We start from the raw sequence: 15934 nt of genomic DNA, 5'->3' as shown, positions 1-15934 counted from the left end.
ATTAGGGCACTGTGATACCCGTACAGATAGTTTCTTTAGGAATTCTTTGTAGCCAGTTAAAGCTGCTACAGTGCAGAAATGCCTACCCTCAAGTGGTGCCTTTCTCTTTTGTGGTAAGAGGAATGAGGATACAAATCTAGGCTGTAATGTAAATGAGTAAGGTTTCCATCTTTATAAGTGCCAGGTGGCAGTGGTGGGTGCTTCTTTGTGGTAAAGCAAATTCCTGCTCAGGCTAGGCATTGTTCCTTCAGTAATCAGATAAAGACTTACAAAAGGCCAAGCCAGAAATATGTTTTATTATGTAGCACCATGGTCATGCCCAACACCCCTGTTTGCCACTGGAATTGAGTGAACATCTCAGTGACATGTACATGGTTACTAAACAAAACCCATGATGAACCATGATCATGTTAAATGAAAACTTTTCTGGCCTACAGATTGCTCCACAAAATTTTGGACAAGCTGCAGGATGCTTGTAACTTGCTGTTGCTGTATTTTGGCATGGTCTCCTGGCCACCTCCAGGTGAACACTGGCGAAAATTCAGAGCTGGCACGTGTGTGGTGTATCCTGTTGGTCTTGCTCGAGTGCATGTGCTCCTGCTGCAAGTCTGTGCAGTGCGCACCCTTCGCGTTAGAAAGCTTGCCTCATTGATGTCAGATCATTTGTGTTTAGACAGTAAAGTTGCAGAATGATGCCGACTATACAGAGCACGAAGTTTTTCTATGTTAGGATTCCATGCAGAATTTACTTAGAAGCTGGTGTCTTGATTTATAAGTCTCAGGAAGTTATTTTTCCATTTATTCATTAATAGAGCTGCTAAAGTGTGACATACAGGCCACAATATTTCCCTCATTGTGTTTCATCAAATAGCCAGTGCTTAGATATAGTGGTCTTACTGACTTGGAGGAGACAGGTATGCCACTTATGTTCTATAATGTGATCCTGCACAATGTGCGTTGTTTGGCTTTATATATTTTGCTGCATTTTCATGGAATCCTGTAAATACCTGCCTTGCACAATTGTAAGTAGAGCTAAACAGATCCCAAAAGTATCAAGATTTCCAAAGGTCGATGAAAGATAATTTTAGCTTTGTCTTGTTAATATTCTGCCTGTTTCTGCTGAAACAGTTCCAGTTGTAGGGTAAGTAAACATTCGTTTTTGAGGCCTCATCCTTTTCCTTGTTCTGGCATTTGTATGTTTGTGGCTCTATGTATTTGCTGATACAAATATCCATTCTTCACAGTTTGTAGTTGTTAGTCGGGTTTGCAGATTATCAGCATGTAAGATGTTACAGGCTCTGTGAATTACGGTCAACACCCATAGTTTGCCAGATGGTGGCAGCTATAAGTTTGCAAATATGGGTTTGTTTTGCTGGGATTTCGGAACACTGAATGCCTAAGTGTGCTATCACTTTTACATCGCACCACGGTGTCTAAATATGGCAAGCAGCCATCTTTCTCCATTGTCATAGTAACTTTTGTTTCCATGTATGGAGTTCAGGCAATAAAGGAACTCTTGGAAATGATCCAAACAATGAGGCCAAACAGTAAGTGTTATCAGCTTACTATTAAAATACTTTTGGTTTTGAAATAGCTGAAGCGAGTGCTCGCTCCATAAGCAGGTTGGCTGTAATTTTTAGAACAATCTGATGTTGCCATAGGAAGCTGTTTGTCTGCCCTGTTGGCCAATCTTTTGATGCACAATTGAGAGAGCATTTGCCTCAGCTATTTTAAAACAGTATTTTGGCGATATGTTGACGACACTTTTATAGTTAGCTCTCGTGGTTTGTATAGCCTGATTTTAACATCTGAACTCCTTATATGAAAACATGAAATTTATTATGGAGATGGAGAAAGATGGTTGTTTGCCATTTTTAGATGTCTTGGTTGATGTAAATGCAATGGCACACTGAGACACTTCGTTTTTCGGAAGCCCATCCATAGGCCTGTATTTGCCAGCTACCAGTTGCCACCATCTGGTGACGAGTGCTCTATAAAGATGTTAATCCACAGAGCCCATACCATGTTGGATGCTAATAGCCTGCAAATGGAACTGGAACACCTTCAAGCTAATAGTTACTATTAAAATCAGTCTTGATCACAAATTTATTTATTCTGGTAACCGGTATCAACCACACCTGTGGTCATCTTCAGATCTACAAGTCAAATACAAAATCTGATCAGAGGGCTACATACATTAAAGAAAATTATATAAAACTACAAAGGTATAAAACAATGAATTACCAAAATGCTGTAGGAGCAGGCGCCGCCTCCTGGTGGTAAATCACTGCTAGATAGTGCAGTGCATGTCTTACTTATATACTGGAGGCTCTGCCCACTTTTGACAGAATGTTGTCATCGCTAACCAATGGATTAAAAGGCAAATAACAACATAAAATTTCATAATTTGACTTGTAGATCTGAAGATGGCCACAGACATGGTCGAAACTGGTTACCAGAATAAATAAATTTGTGATAATGACTGTTCTGAACGATGGATATTTGTCTCAGCAAGTGAAGAGAGTGCTACAAACTACAGGTCTAGGAAGAGAATGAGGCCTTGAAAACAACTGCTTATCTACAATGTATATTGAAAATGTTTCAGTAAAAATAGGCAGAATATGAAGAAGTTAAAGTAATCTTTCGTCTTCCTTCCCAAGTCTGTGTTTTTGGGCTCTGTTAAACACCACTTAGTTGCACAAGGGAGGTGCGTACTGGCTTCCGTGCAAATATGGTAAATTATAAAAGAGCAAACAACGCGCACTGTGCAGGACCGCACTGTGGAACATCAGTAGCGACTCGCCTCCTCCAAGGCAATAAAACCGCTGTCGCTGAATACTGCATTTCCACTGGTCATTTGGTGAACTACAATGAAACATAAATTGTGGTTCATGCCAAACTTTTAGAGCTCCGTCATCAATGTATTAGTGGAAAAAAAGACTGTCAGAAGCTCTTATCCATTGTCAGTGGTTTCCAGCGTCCTTTCATAGAAACACTTCATGCTCTCGTCGCTAACAGTGTTATGTGATTTTACCATCTAAAACCAATAGATTTGACATAAACAAAGGGTGCACAGCGCAGTACACAGACTTGCAGCAGAAGCGCATGCATTCAAGCAGTGCATGTGCAACGCCAACTGGATACAGCATGCATGTGCTGGCGAGATCTCCAATTCGGGAGCTAAGTGCACTTTTGTCAATATTCACCTGAAGACGAACAGAAGACTGTGCCGAAATATTATGGCAACAATTTGCAAACATCTGGCAGTTGACCTGAAATTTTGTCAAACTGTGGTGCTCTTCTTTGAGAAGATAAAATTTCCTCTGTGAATCCTGTGTAATATGGGTTCCATACTCAGGAGAAGTACTTGGGTACTGTTTGCATAAGTTTTTTTATAAGCTACCTCCTTCATGGGTGAAACTACACCTCTGAGAATTCTTCCAAGGAATCTGGAATCTCTTTCCTGAAATTAGATTATATGGCCATTGCACTTCAAACTGCTTTGTATGCATACTTAAAGATATTTGATGGCTGTGATTGTTTCCAGTGGTTGTTTGGCAACCATAGAATCAAACAGTAAGGGTCTCTGTATCTTTTTGTGTAAAGTATGCTACATTCGTTTATGTTAAGGGTCAACAGCTAATCCCTGCACCAAGTAACTAGAAAAATACTCAGGTCATTCCCATGTTCAAAGAGAGTCAGCAACAGATTTGCAGAGCTGTTGGTCCGTATTGCTAAACGAAATCTGTTGTATATTTTAGATCACATTCTGTGAATGCATATTATGTCCTATGATGCACGTACCTATCCAAGTTATATTGCCCAGTACTTCCAAATTTCATCCATTTATACGCAGTGTTTTTCAGTCTTAGAGACAAACGATTGATGTTGAATGCTCAGATAATTTGAATCCTGTTTCTTTTCGAACTTGCATAAAAGTAGTATTGTACTACCTTTCTTCACTTTCCAACTGATGCCCATAGTAAGTGATGTTATGACGAGCTTGCGATTGCTGATTCCTTTCTTTATCTACATTGAAAAGTTTGATTAACTAAGTTGAAAAGTTTAAGTGTGTTTGTAACATAACCCTCACTAGTAGGTTCTCTGAAAGTATCGAAAGGAATCTTCAGGTAAGACATTTGGAACAATATCAGATGAATCCCTGCCATTACAACTCATCCTAAAAACTAGTGTCTCCCAGTCTGTAGCTGATAAATTGAAGTTTTCCCCTAATACTGTAACATGATCTGGAAATTTACACATGGCCTACGCATTCTGTCTAACTGGAACACAGGGATCGTTCAGTAATGTAATTATTTTATTGTATTTGACCACTCAGGTCACAGAAACATTCATTTTGAGTTAACAAGTCATCACCAGACAATTTGAATAGGTTTGATCTACCTTCACCACTCACCTTCACCAAATTGTTTATGTGGAATCTACTAACCTCATTAGATACAGCAGTGTTACTACCACTTAAAAGTGAGACTTGTTCTGGGATCTATCTGGAAAGCTCCTACAGTAAACTAATACTAACATTTTCTTCCTTCATTCTGCAGTGCGTAGTGGTACACTTACTAATCACAAGACTGATACTTCCTCCCCCCCCCCCCCCCCCCTGAAAATAGTACAAAATACAGGGTGATTATAATTAAACTTAACAGAACACTGTAAAAATAACACCACTTGTCAAAATGACGTCGAATTGCAATGGAATATTATCAAAGAAGGGGAAAACGTACGGCAGAAGAAAAAAACTGTGTGGAAATTGATGAATAGATGACGCTGTATGTGTAAGAATATGTAAATGAAAACACCTGTCGTGCGCACGACCCATTGCAGTTGGTATAAACACGCTGGGTACATGGCTTTTCCTCCTTTCGCATCTGCAGTGTTAGCCACGACTGTCTGAATGCAGGATCGCACTCTGTTTGTAAAGCTTTGTTAGAAGAATGATGACTGTGCACACATTGTTCTGCAGAAGTTTCGGACACTGAACGGTTTGAAAAAAGGCTTTGGTCTGATGACTGGCGTGGGTCTGGAGAAAAAGATTCGAAAAGACAGGTTCTTTTGGTATGCATCCTGGTAGACAGAGGAAACTATTGATTCAATGTCAGTGGAAGCAGTGGCCATAGCAATGCAGGAGGAGAAGAGTGGTGGTGTGCAAATGTGTAGTGCACGGAGAATTGCTCGAACATTGAACATACCCGTGAGCGTGGTACATAAAATCCTACGAAACGTCCTTCTTTGCTATCCATTCAAAATTAACCATGTGCACAAGTTGCTTCCTGTTGACCTGCCAGCAAGACATGCCTCTGCTTTAGAATTTCTTGCTAGCATGGAAGTGGACAATGATTGGCTGTGGAAGATTTTGTGAACAGGTCAATATACAGAATTGTCGAATATGGGCAACGGAAAATCCACACGCAAATCAACCAGTACCACTTCATTCTGGGAAGGTCACTGTGTGGTCCAGGTTTACGGCATCATTTATCATAGGGCCATGTTCTTTCGAAGAGACAGGTGCTTCCGGTACTGTTACCAGTTACGCCACTGGTAACTGCTGTGTGTGTCTAATGTGCAACCACGCCGTTCCAGATCTCCAACAGTGTGGATGTGTGGATGGGATCATTTTTATGCAAGATGGTGCACCTTCGAACATTGAAAATCCATTTAAGCAGCTGCTGAAGCGCCATTTAGGAAATGCTAGAATTATAAGCCGCCATTTCCCTACATCCTGGCTGTCCCGATCACCTAATCTTAATCTGTGGATTTACCTGAAAGATGTGTTCAGTGTTCTGATGGCAAACTTAGCTGCATTGAAGGCATGCATTGCACAACACATTCTGAACGTGACCCCAGAAACACTTCGATCAGTTGTGGAACATGCTGTTTCTCGATTTCAACTTTCTGCAGAAAACTGTGGACAACATATTGAACATGTTTTGCGTCAGTTGCATGGAAATTAATAATCCATTTGATTTTGATTGATGCTTTTTATGCGGTTTTTGGCCTCAGGACAATTAAAAACAGATTTTTCCCATCCGATGTGATATGACCTTATCATGGTGGATGGGCTTTACAACTAACAGTATCACATCTTACACCCATGCACACTGAGTAGTGCAGTTTAATGTCAAGCATACACCTTAGGCATTGTTGTAGGATTCATTTGTCATTTGTAGTCGACTACTATTAAATTTTGATGCTCACAGCGCCATTTGTTGCTACATTTTGTAACTATTAATTATCTTCTGCAATATGTTTTGCCCCTTCTCCAATAATATTCCGTTGCAATTTGATGTCATTCTGACCAGTAGTGTTATTTCTACAGTGGGTTGAAAGTTTAATTATAATCGCCTTGTACATCAGGCCTTCGGTGAGTTATCTCTGGCCTAAAAAATCCTCAGGTGCACACCACACATACTGTACATCAAAAAGTCACACTTTGAATCATGTGTGGTTACAGTTTCTTAAAATATGTTACTCCAATTACCTTCTGATTTTGAGTCACTTGAACAAGTTGGTTTGTCACCTATTCAGTGGAGGTGATTAGGGAAAGTGTTGAAAGTGGTTCTTTCGGTAGATGTTAAGTGTTGTCTAACATGACCAATCAAAGTGTTGAAACCATGGTTAAGGTTTAATAAACCTGTATTTTGCAACTGTTTGGCCGTTACTTCCATTCCACTGAAGCACTTTGGATGTCCAGCAGTGTCCTACAGAAGTTCTATTTAATTAGATGTAAAGTGTATTGATCTTAGTTGTTAGCAATAGATTTCTAAATTTGTTCACTCATTTTGTAGCACTACAAACATGAGGTGCTCCGTAATTGTATCAGTGAGACACATGTATCTGATAGTGTTAACAATCTTAGTACAATGGAGGAAGGTGTTGCAGGTTATTAGTGTCTGTTGGCCGCATTCTCAACTTCGGCTACTTGCGTGGAGTGCTTCTGATTGTTAACAAGGGGAGGGGAGAATGGCAGGCAGGTGCAGAGTATGTTGACTTAGGCTGTGTTGGTAGTGTAACTGCTAAGGCTGTCCACTTACAAAGTATTTTTGGTACCATTTGTGACAGTGTAAATAAAGTAAAGCTGTGCTCAACCTGAAGGTTGGATTGAATGTTGTTGCAGTGCTTTACTTGGCGTGGTGCTGTGCCCTCTGAACCAACTTACACAGCCAGTTATGGGGAGTGGATGGGGTGGGGGCTACAGTTCAACATTCACCCTTAAACATGTTGCAACTTAACTTGGAATTTTTCTCATTTTTAGAGGTGGAAGAAGTGATAAGTACAGAAAAAATTGTTGTACTAACGGGGGATCGAATGCAAAACATTTAGCTTTGTGGTTTTGAACTTAACCCACATTTCTTCATAGTGCTACCTGTCTGTCTGTTTGTAATTTCTGTATGGATTAACCCACTAGCCACTGAGGCACATTTACGTACAATTCATTAAGAAGTTTTTTCAGGATTGCATACAGAATATTATCAAATCTTCTACTGATATTTCAGCTCACAACCTATCAGCCATTCTCAAGGTGAGTCACTTGCAAGATTAAAGCACTTTACACTGTGGAGTAAACACACGTTTCAAAGGTAACACTGTTAGTAATGAGTGCCAGTCATAGATAAAATTTCATGCCTCCAAGAGTAAGACAAAGCAAATGCAGAGTTAGCAAATCCTTAGTGCTTATAAAATATTTGGTTGCTCATTATGGATGTTATATGTTGAAATGCCAGGCAGTGAAGACTTAGAACAATATTTCCATTGGGAGCACAGATGTGAAATGAGGGTTTTTTGTGATGTGATGTGTTGAGTTGGAAACCTGCATTTCGGTTGAGCAGATCTACTAATTCTATTTCCATAGCATTTCTAACTTATGTGGGAAATATTTCTTCAAAAGTTAGAAGAATAATGAAGAATAAACTGGATGTCATCTTCCTTCCACCACCCATGGCAACAGCTCTTCTGGAATCTGCTTTTACGAAAGGCGGATATTTATGAAATTCCTTGAGGTAAACAGTACGCTGAGCAGACAATACGCACTCCAAAAGAACATTGCGTAGAACACCAGTGATACACTCGCTTCTACAGCCCGACAAATCTGCAGTGGCAGATCTTTGTATTTCCACAGACCATTCTATCGATTACGGTAAAGTTAAAGTACTGGTCGGAGCCGTATCCTGCTGGGATTCAATGATCGAGGAAGCTGTGGAGTTACAGTAAGCTGACAACCTCCTCAACTAAGACAAGGTTTTGCAGCTCAAAACAAAATGTAGAAACCCCTCATTTCTTGCCTGCGCTCTCTAAGGAAATATTGATATAGGTCTTCTGCCTAATGTTGCAACTATGCCATCCATAATACTGAACCAAGGACTGTATAAGCAATGTGGATTCGCAGATCCTGTGCTTGCTTCCTCGCCTCGTCCCCCCCCCCCCCCCCTCCCCTCCTCTCAGAGGCGTAAAGTTTATCTATGACTGATGCCGTTACCCACAGACATCTTTGACGCACGTGCATTTACTCCGCAATGCAAAGTACTTTAAAAATATTGCAACTGACTCACCTTGAGGAGGGCTGAAAGGTTGTCAGCTGAAACATCAGTAGACAAGTTATTAACATCATGGGTGCACTCACGAAAAATGGTGGAACATTAATAATGTAATTTGATACATAAAAAATCTACTCACCAGACTGCGGCAGGAGGAAACATATACAAACATTTCAGAGCCTTTGGCTCCGTCAGGCAGAAGGTTTGAAGGGGGAAGAAAGAGGGATGAAGAAAAAGGACTGTCGAGGTTCATGAAATGAGAGTTGGATAAGTCACACACAACCCCAATTAAGGAGTCACTTACCAGACAGGAAGAAAAGGAAAGTCAGTAACCACTTTCAGCAGCATGGTCCACTGTGAGATTTGCAGGAAGAAACAGCGAGAGTCTTGAAGGTGCAGAGAGGGATGTGGAACCATGCAGGCTCAAGATCTGTGACCAGCTGCACTATGTTTCTCGGTTGAGGATACATGGCGCAAATGGCCCAGTCGAGCTGATCCCACAGATTCTCAATTGGGTTTAAATCTGTTGAATACAGCAAACTCATCCTGGTGCTCTTCGAACACACACACACACACACACACACACACACACACACACACACACACACACACACACACGCGCGCTGCACGACACATTGCATTGTCCTGCTGGTAGATGCCATTGTGCCAAGGAAAAACAATCTGCATGTAGAGGTGGACATGGCCCCTATTGATAGATGAATAGCACCACAGTTGCCTCAGCACCAGTTTTTAATAGTGCCATTTTGCCTTACATTGTATACTTTAACCACAGTGGTGCACGTACGGTTTATGAACTTACCCATTTTGGAAATTCTACCACCCTTGCGCTAAAAGCCAATGATATACCATTTTGAACAGCAGATAAATTGCTCCCCTTCCACATTATATCTGCTGTGTTGCCTGCATCCCCCCCCCCACCCCGGAACAGGATTGATATATCCACCGTTGCCACCTGCTATCTGCAAGTGGCTTTTGCACGTCAACATCAAACGTAGATGGCGGTCACATTAATGTGACTGGTCCGTGTATAACAAAAATTAAAGTGATAATGTTACTGATGGTCATTGTTTTAGCTACGTAACTCTAGCTCGAAAGAAGAGCTGATGAAATAGTGCTCACATTCACCCAGCAACTATACTCACACTGACATTGAGATAAAATTTGGGCACAACAAATTAAGAGAAGGTGTAAGTTGAGAGGCATGACAACAGGCTATAATTGTCAATGTTGTTTGTGTTTAACAAAACTACATCAATTCAGCCACCCCCTTAGGCTTGAGTGTAACAAGCAGATGAACTAATAGACTCATTACAGTTCATAATGTGAGTTGTAATGAATGTAAAGAGAAAAGAAGGGTAAGGTGTATTGGTTAACAAGATGGGCATCTTCAAATAAATTTCTACCTTGGTAATTATGAGAGTAAGCAGACAACTCGAATGAATTTATTCACAACTATATCGTTTGTAACTTAAATAAGGAGTGACGTGGAATGCCACTGCATTTTCTTTGTTTAATTGTTGCACTGCTCTGTGGGACCACCACAATTGCGCTGTTTGTGACACGGATGCTTAACCAAGAAACCTTGCACAATTGATCGTGGCACTGGAATCTGCATGGCTCCACATCCCTGTTGGCACCTTCCACAACCTCACTGATATCTCTTCCTTCATCTCACAGCAGGCCGTGCTGCAAAAGGTGGTTATTCAGACTTTTGACAATGCTCTTGAATACTTGCTGGGCCCGTTAGTGACACTATGTTTTGGGATGTGAGGGTACAAGATTTTTGCAGATGTTTTGTAGCCAAGTTTTTGGATTCGTTGATTGAGGGTAAAATCTCGTACCAGTTTTGAATATAAATGAACAAGCTTTATTAGCAGAAGATCTGTTTGTTTATTGCAAAAAATCGTCCAGAAGTTAAAAGGTTAATTACTATGTAAGTGGATTTATTAAAGAGCAAGTCTTGTTTCATATGTTAATTACTTTTATCTGAGGTATGCCATATGAGCTGTTTGTCATCCCAAGAACATTAAAGTTGCAATTGGCATCATGACATGCAAAATAATTGGAGGCAGCAAAGAATCTTCTGCATGAACCATGGGGCAAGGAATACCAACAACCAGAAGATTGTTATTATTATTATGGAAATACTGAAGTAAGGATACTCGTTTTTTGGTTTGGACGTTTTGGAGTTTGTTTAAAAGTGAGATGTACATAGTTGATCAACATTATATAATTTTGTAATTAAAGGCATAATAAAAGCCTTCCTACAAATAGGAGTTGTTGCCTCCTGGTTTTGAATTCTTATACAGCCATATTAGTCCAGTGAAACTGTCAGAAAAAAAGCCTGTACCTTGCAAAAGGTGGGGGTAGAAGATTTTAATTTTTTAACTCGTTCATATTGTTGGAAAGGTTAGAAAACAAAGTTTTGCCAACAAAATTTCTCTTAGGAAAACTTTCTGCAGTCAAAAAATTTCGAAAATTTCGGACTTTTTTGTTTTTTCAAAATATCTCATTTTCATTTGCTCCTATCGCTTTGACGTCTATTTTATTTTTTAAAGAACACAAAATTCTCTACAAATTAGACTTTTACGATTTTTTTCTACTCCCAATATCTAAGGCGCTACAGCTACAGCGCGTCAAAAAATCGAAATTTTTCAAATTTCGAGCAAAGTGGCAAATTACCTAATTTTTGAACACTGTTATTTCAGTTTCTATTTGTGTGGTATAAACATATTACTCATCATGTTGTTCATTGGAATTTACCATCTCACTCTGATGCAGGGCCAGGACAAACAGCATCACATTCAGTGACTACGAACACATTCATGTCGGATTGCGTGAAGTTTATTTGTGTTACAATATGTAATACGATTGCATGCAGGTGCCGTATATTTTCTACAATTGATTGACGTTAATGATCAGTTATAAGAAAAAGTATGTAAGAATTGTTCTTTAGCAGACAAAAGCGTATTTATTCCTTGGTGGGCGGAAGGCAATTATCTCTAGTGATTGTTCACAGCGTGCTGACAGCTATTAGCACACAACAATAAGGGTCCTACAGCTTGGAGTCGCTTCCATTCTGTATCTGTTGTGGTGCTGAAAATGAGTATGTCTGGCATGAATTTGTGTTTCATTTGCGAAAAAACTGTGGTGAGTGGTGGATGCAATGTGAAAAAGAAAGGACTGAGCACACTTATCGATTGTAGTGCTAAACGCAGGGAGTCTACTCACACCCGTTTTTTGAAAACGCTCAGTGAAGTGATGGTGCATGAAGCATGCTACAAGAAGTACATTAATGAGAGAATGATAGCAGCTAGCCTTCGACATCCTCAGGAACCAACAGGCGTGCTACATCGGTCGCAGGAAAAAGGTCAGTTCAAGTTCAAAGAGAAATGCTTCTTATGTGCAAAAGGGAATTCTGATGACTTTTTAACCAAGCAGTTAAGACTGCCATATGCCAAACGAAATTTTGATGGAGGGTACCTTATCCACTTGGACTCGAAATGTTGGATTCAAGTCAATAGCCCAATGCTATGTTTCTTACCTGCAACGTCAATTTGGATCTCAGTTTGCTATTGTATTTGATGGATATCCATGTGAGGGAGACAAATGTAGCACAAAGAGTACTGAGAGGATTCGTAGGTCCAAAAAACATTCTTCGGTTGACGTGGTTGAATCAGAGATGGTGAACCAAGTCCCTCAGGACAAGTTCTTGTACAACGAACGAAACAAGATGCGTTTGATCACACTTCTTAAAAAGGAATTTCTGGAGTGTAGCGCTGAAGTGCACCAGGCACAAGATGATTCTGATGTTATGATTGTAACATCTGTCATTTCAAGAACCAAAGATTTTGGAAGTGTGTCATTGTAGGAGATGATGTTGACCTGCTTGTGCTCATGACCGGTTTGGGGCAAGGCATTGAAAACTTATTTTTCTTAAAGCCAGGAAGAGGAAATGCAGAAGACAAGTGGTTTTCCACTGCATCTTACAAGTTTGACAGTGAATATATTCTGTTTACTCATGCCTTTAGCGGATGTGATACAACATCCGCTTTTTTTGGTCAAGGAAAAATTAAGTGCTGCAATATTGTTGCGAAAAATGAACACCTAACCTCAGCGCTTTGCACATTCAATAAACCACATGCTACCCGTGAAGAAATAACAGCAACAGAACAGGTTACTATCACATTGTATAGTGGAGGTGTCAGCAGTTCCCACACACTAGACCATTTGCGATACCAGCTATTCACCAGGTCCTGCCACAAAAAGCAAACTGAATCTGGCACGGTTGCCACCTACACTAGATGCTGCACAACATCATTCATTGCGGACTTACCAACAAGTCCAAAGTTGGATGGGAAACTGGAAACCTCCTGAGAAATGGGGTTGGAATCACAGTGACAACGGTCCAATACCCGTTATAATGAGCCAAGATCCAGCACCTGAAGCACCCCTTCACATTGCTTCATGCTCATGCAAGCTGAACTGTGGTGGAGCGTGCTCCTGCAGAAAAGCAGGTTTGAAATGTTCTTCAATTTGCAAGAAATTTATTGGGGTCAACTGTGAAAACGTGCCAAAATTTTTATATGAAGACTGTGAAGATGATGTTATGGAGGATGTTGAGGAAACCGCTGATGAAATCAACGAACTTGCTGAGGCTGACTCGCTGTTTAAAGAAGAGGTCAATCTGGGATCAACTCTAGGTACAGACCCTGAATCCATAACTCAAAGTATTTCTGATGACACTGAGGAACCTGGCCCATCAAAATGTTGGAAGTGATGCTCATATCTGTCTCAAGTGTGCTAATGTGCGATATTACAAGTATTACACACCCAGAACTGTCAACATATTTTAGTAACTGACAATGCATTTTTATTGTAATAAAGCTACTTATTTTTAATGTCAACTGTGTGGCTTTTATACACAAGAATAATTACCTACCTAATTAGGTTGCCTATTGCAGTTTACTGAGACAATTTATTTTGTGTGTGTGTGTGTGTGTGTGTGTGTGTGTGTGTGTGTGTGTGTGTGTCTTAATGATGTATTTTTATATTCATAGTTTTACAAATACCAAGGCTGAGGTGGCCCGTAGTGAACTTCAGGTAGTGATGTAAGAATCACAATAGTTGGGTGCCCAGCAATCCTCATGTTGCATACAGAGAAATTGAATACTTGAAAGTGAGGTGGTAAATTCCAACATATAACATGATGTATAATGTATTTATACTACACAAACAGAAACTGAAAAAATAGTGTTCAAATATAAGGTACCTTGCCACTATGCTCAAAATTTGAAAAAATTGGTATTTTTTTAAGGTGCTGTAGCGCCTTAGATATTGGGAGTAGAAAAAAATGGCAAGAATCAAATTTGTAGAGAATTTTGTGCTCTTTAAAAAACAAAATAGACGTTAAATCGATAGGAACAAATGAAACTGATATTTCGAAAAAACCGAAAAAAGGCCGAAATTTTCCAAGTTTTTTGACTGCAGAAAGTTTTCCCAAGCGAAATTTTGTTGGCAAAACTCGGTTTTCTAATATTTCCAACCATATGAATGAGTTGAAAAAATAAACTCTTCTACCCCACCTTTTGCAAGGTATTTCTGCAATTTGACTGGACTGTATGAATGATCAAAATTCAGGGGTTCACGGACTTCGCAGAGCCCAAGACCTGCAATGAGGTAATTTATAAATTAACTGAACCCTTGCAGGGAAAACTGAAGAATCCATTTCCTAAGCTACGTGGCACTGCCCTGCACAGCATCCAGTGAGTCCTACAGGATACCGAGTGAGGGAACTATCAGCCAAGTACTTCTGCATGCATGTGCACAGTGAGTGACGTAGACAAGCACTTCTTACGCAGTTTCTCTTTGGGACTGCAGTGCTCTACAACCTGCTCAGTTGTCTTCCTCTGGGTCCCAAGTCACGTTGGTATCACAGGGATCAAACTGGCTGACCATTTGGCTAGAGAAGAGATTATTCACCAACATTCTCTTTGATGATCCCAGGCATAGATTAATGGCTGCAGATGAAGCCACTTCTTGGTGATGGAATATCATGTGCTGGGCTACCGCCCCCTCTGGGCTATCAAGGAAACTACAACTACAACTGCATGTCGTTTCCCTTTTAATTATTTCCAGAAGGAATCCACCATCATACATCAGTTCTGCATCAGTCAGAGAAGTTCACCTGTAGTTTTACATTATGCAACAAGATCACCTCCCTACCCCGCCACCACCTATATTGTGGTTACAAAGCCTTGCTGTGACAGTAGCTCACATCCTGGTGGAGTAACCTCTAATGTTGCTGGTCAACATATGGGTGGTTGAATTGATTGTTGTTTCCTTAGAAAAGTTTTTATTCTCAGAGCTAACATTTTAAACTGCTTTCAGGGCAGGGATAGGGTAATTGGTGTCTAGTGCCTCCTGCCACATGCTGGGCCCAGAGTTCCAATGACCCAAAGATCGCCAGTAGCTGCCCTAGTCATCCCTCTTTTATTCTGTTTCTATTTTTATATTTGGTTTATCATTTTTCTACAGAACTTTTTACTTTTTGGTAGTACCCCTTTGTATAACACCCAAGGATTCCTTATCCTTGATACTACTGGCTAAAGGGAAGTTGAACAGGTTTTCATGCTTCCTCCAAGAGTCTGGATTCTGTTACCATCTTTAACACTTTGACTATCAGATTGGGGCTGGGCCAATTTTGAGAGGGTCACTTCCAGCCGCATTGTGGGTTCTATAGTGCTCTATACTGCACTCACCCACCTACTGATTATTTCTCTCACCTTATTTTGTTGGTCCTGCTGGTCTTCAATACATGTTTAGCCTTTTCAAGTTCACTATTACTGATGCTGTCACCATATGGCTAGAAGGAATTACTTATTCAGTTACTGTCTTACTCCACCTCAGTTTGGCACATGAAGAGATTTTGGGGGGGGGGGGGGGGGGGGAGGGGGGGGGCAGGCAGGCGGAGTGCCACCACAGATGAAGGATGCACCTTCACCTTATCTTTTTTGAAACTTCATGGCAGATCAAAACCGTGTGCCGGGCCGAGACTCGAACTCGAGATCTTTGCCTTTCGCAGGTAAGTGCTCTACCATCTGAGCTATCCAAGCACGACTCACAAACCGTCCTCACAACTTTCCTTCCGCCAGTCCCTCGTCTCCTACCTTCCAAACTTCACAGGAGCTCTCCTGTGAAACTTGCAGGACTAGCACTCCTGGCAGAGAGGATATTGCTTACAGACCGGCTCAATCCATATGCTTTTCTGTCTCGTGCAATTATTTCTTAAGTCAGGCATCAATATTTCCTCTAATGCCTCAATTTTACCCCTCCTATATTGTGTCACAATTCAGTCACAT

At 40.5% G+C, this 15934-nt stretch overlaps 1 protein-coding gene across 2 annotated transcripts in view; it reads left to right on the top strand.

The window, feature by feature from the left end:
* Window positions 1-15934, top strand: part of LOC126425111 (26S proteasome non-ATPase regulatory subunit 8-like) — a 66369-nt gene that overhangs the window by 45151 nt on the left and 5284 nt on the right. The gene's annotated exons all lie outside the window — the stretch shown is intronic.

Source organism: Schistocerca serialis, chromosome 10 (assembly GCF_023864345.2).
Source record: "Schistocerca serialis cubense isolate TAMUIC-IGC-003099 chromosome 10, iqSchSeri2.2, whole genome shotgun sequence".
In the NCBI taxonomy this organism is placed as follows: domain Eukaryota; kingdom Metazoa; phylum Arthropoda; class Insecta; order Orthoptera; family Acrididae; genus Schistocerca; species Schistocerca serialis.
Note: the sequence above shows the minus strand (reverse complement) of the source record. Positions and strands in the feature narration are given on the sequence as shown.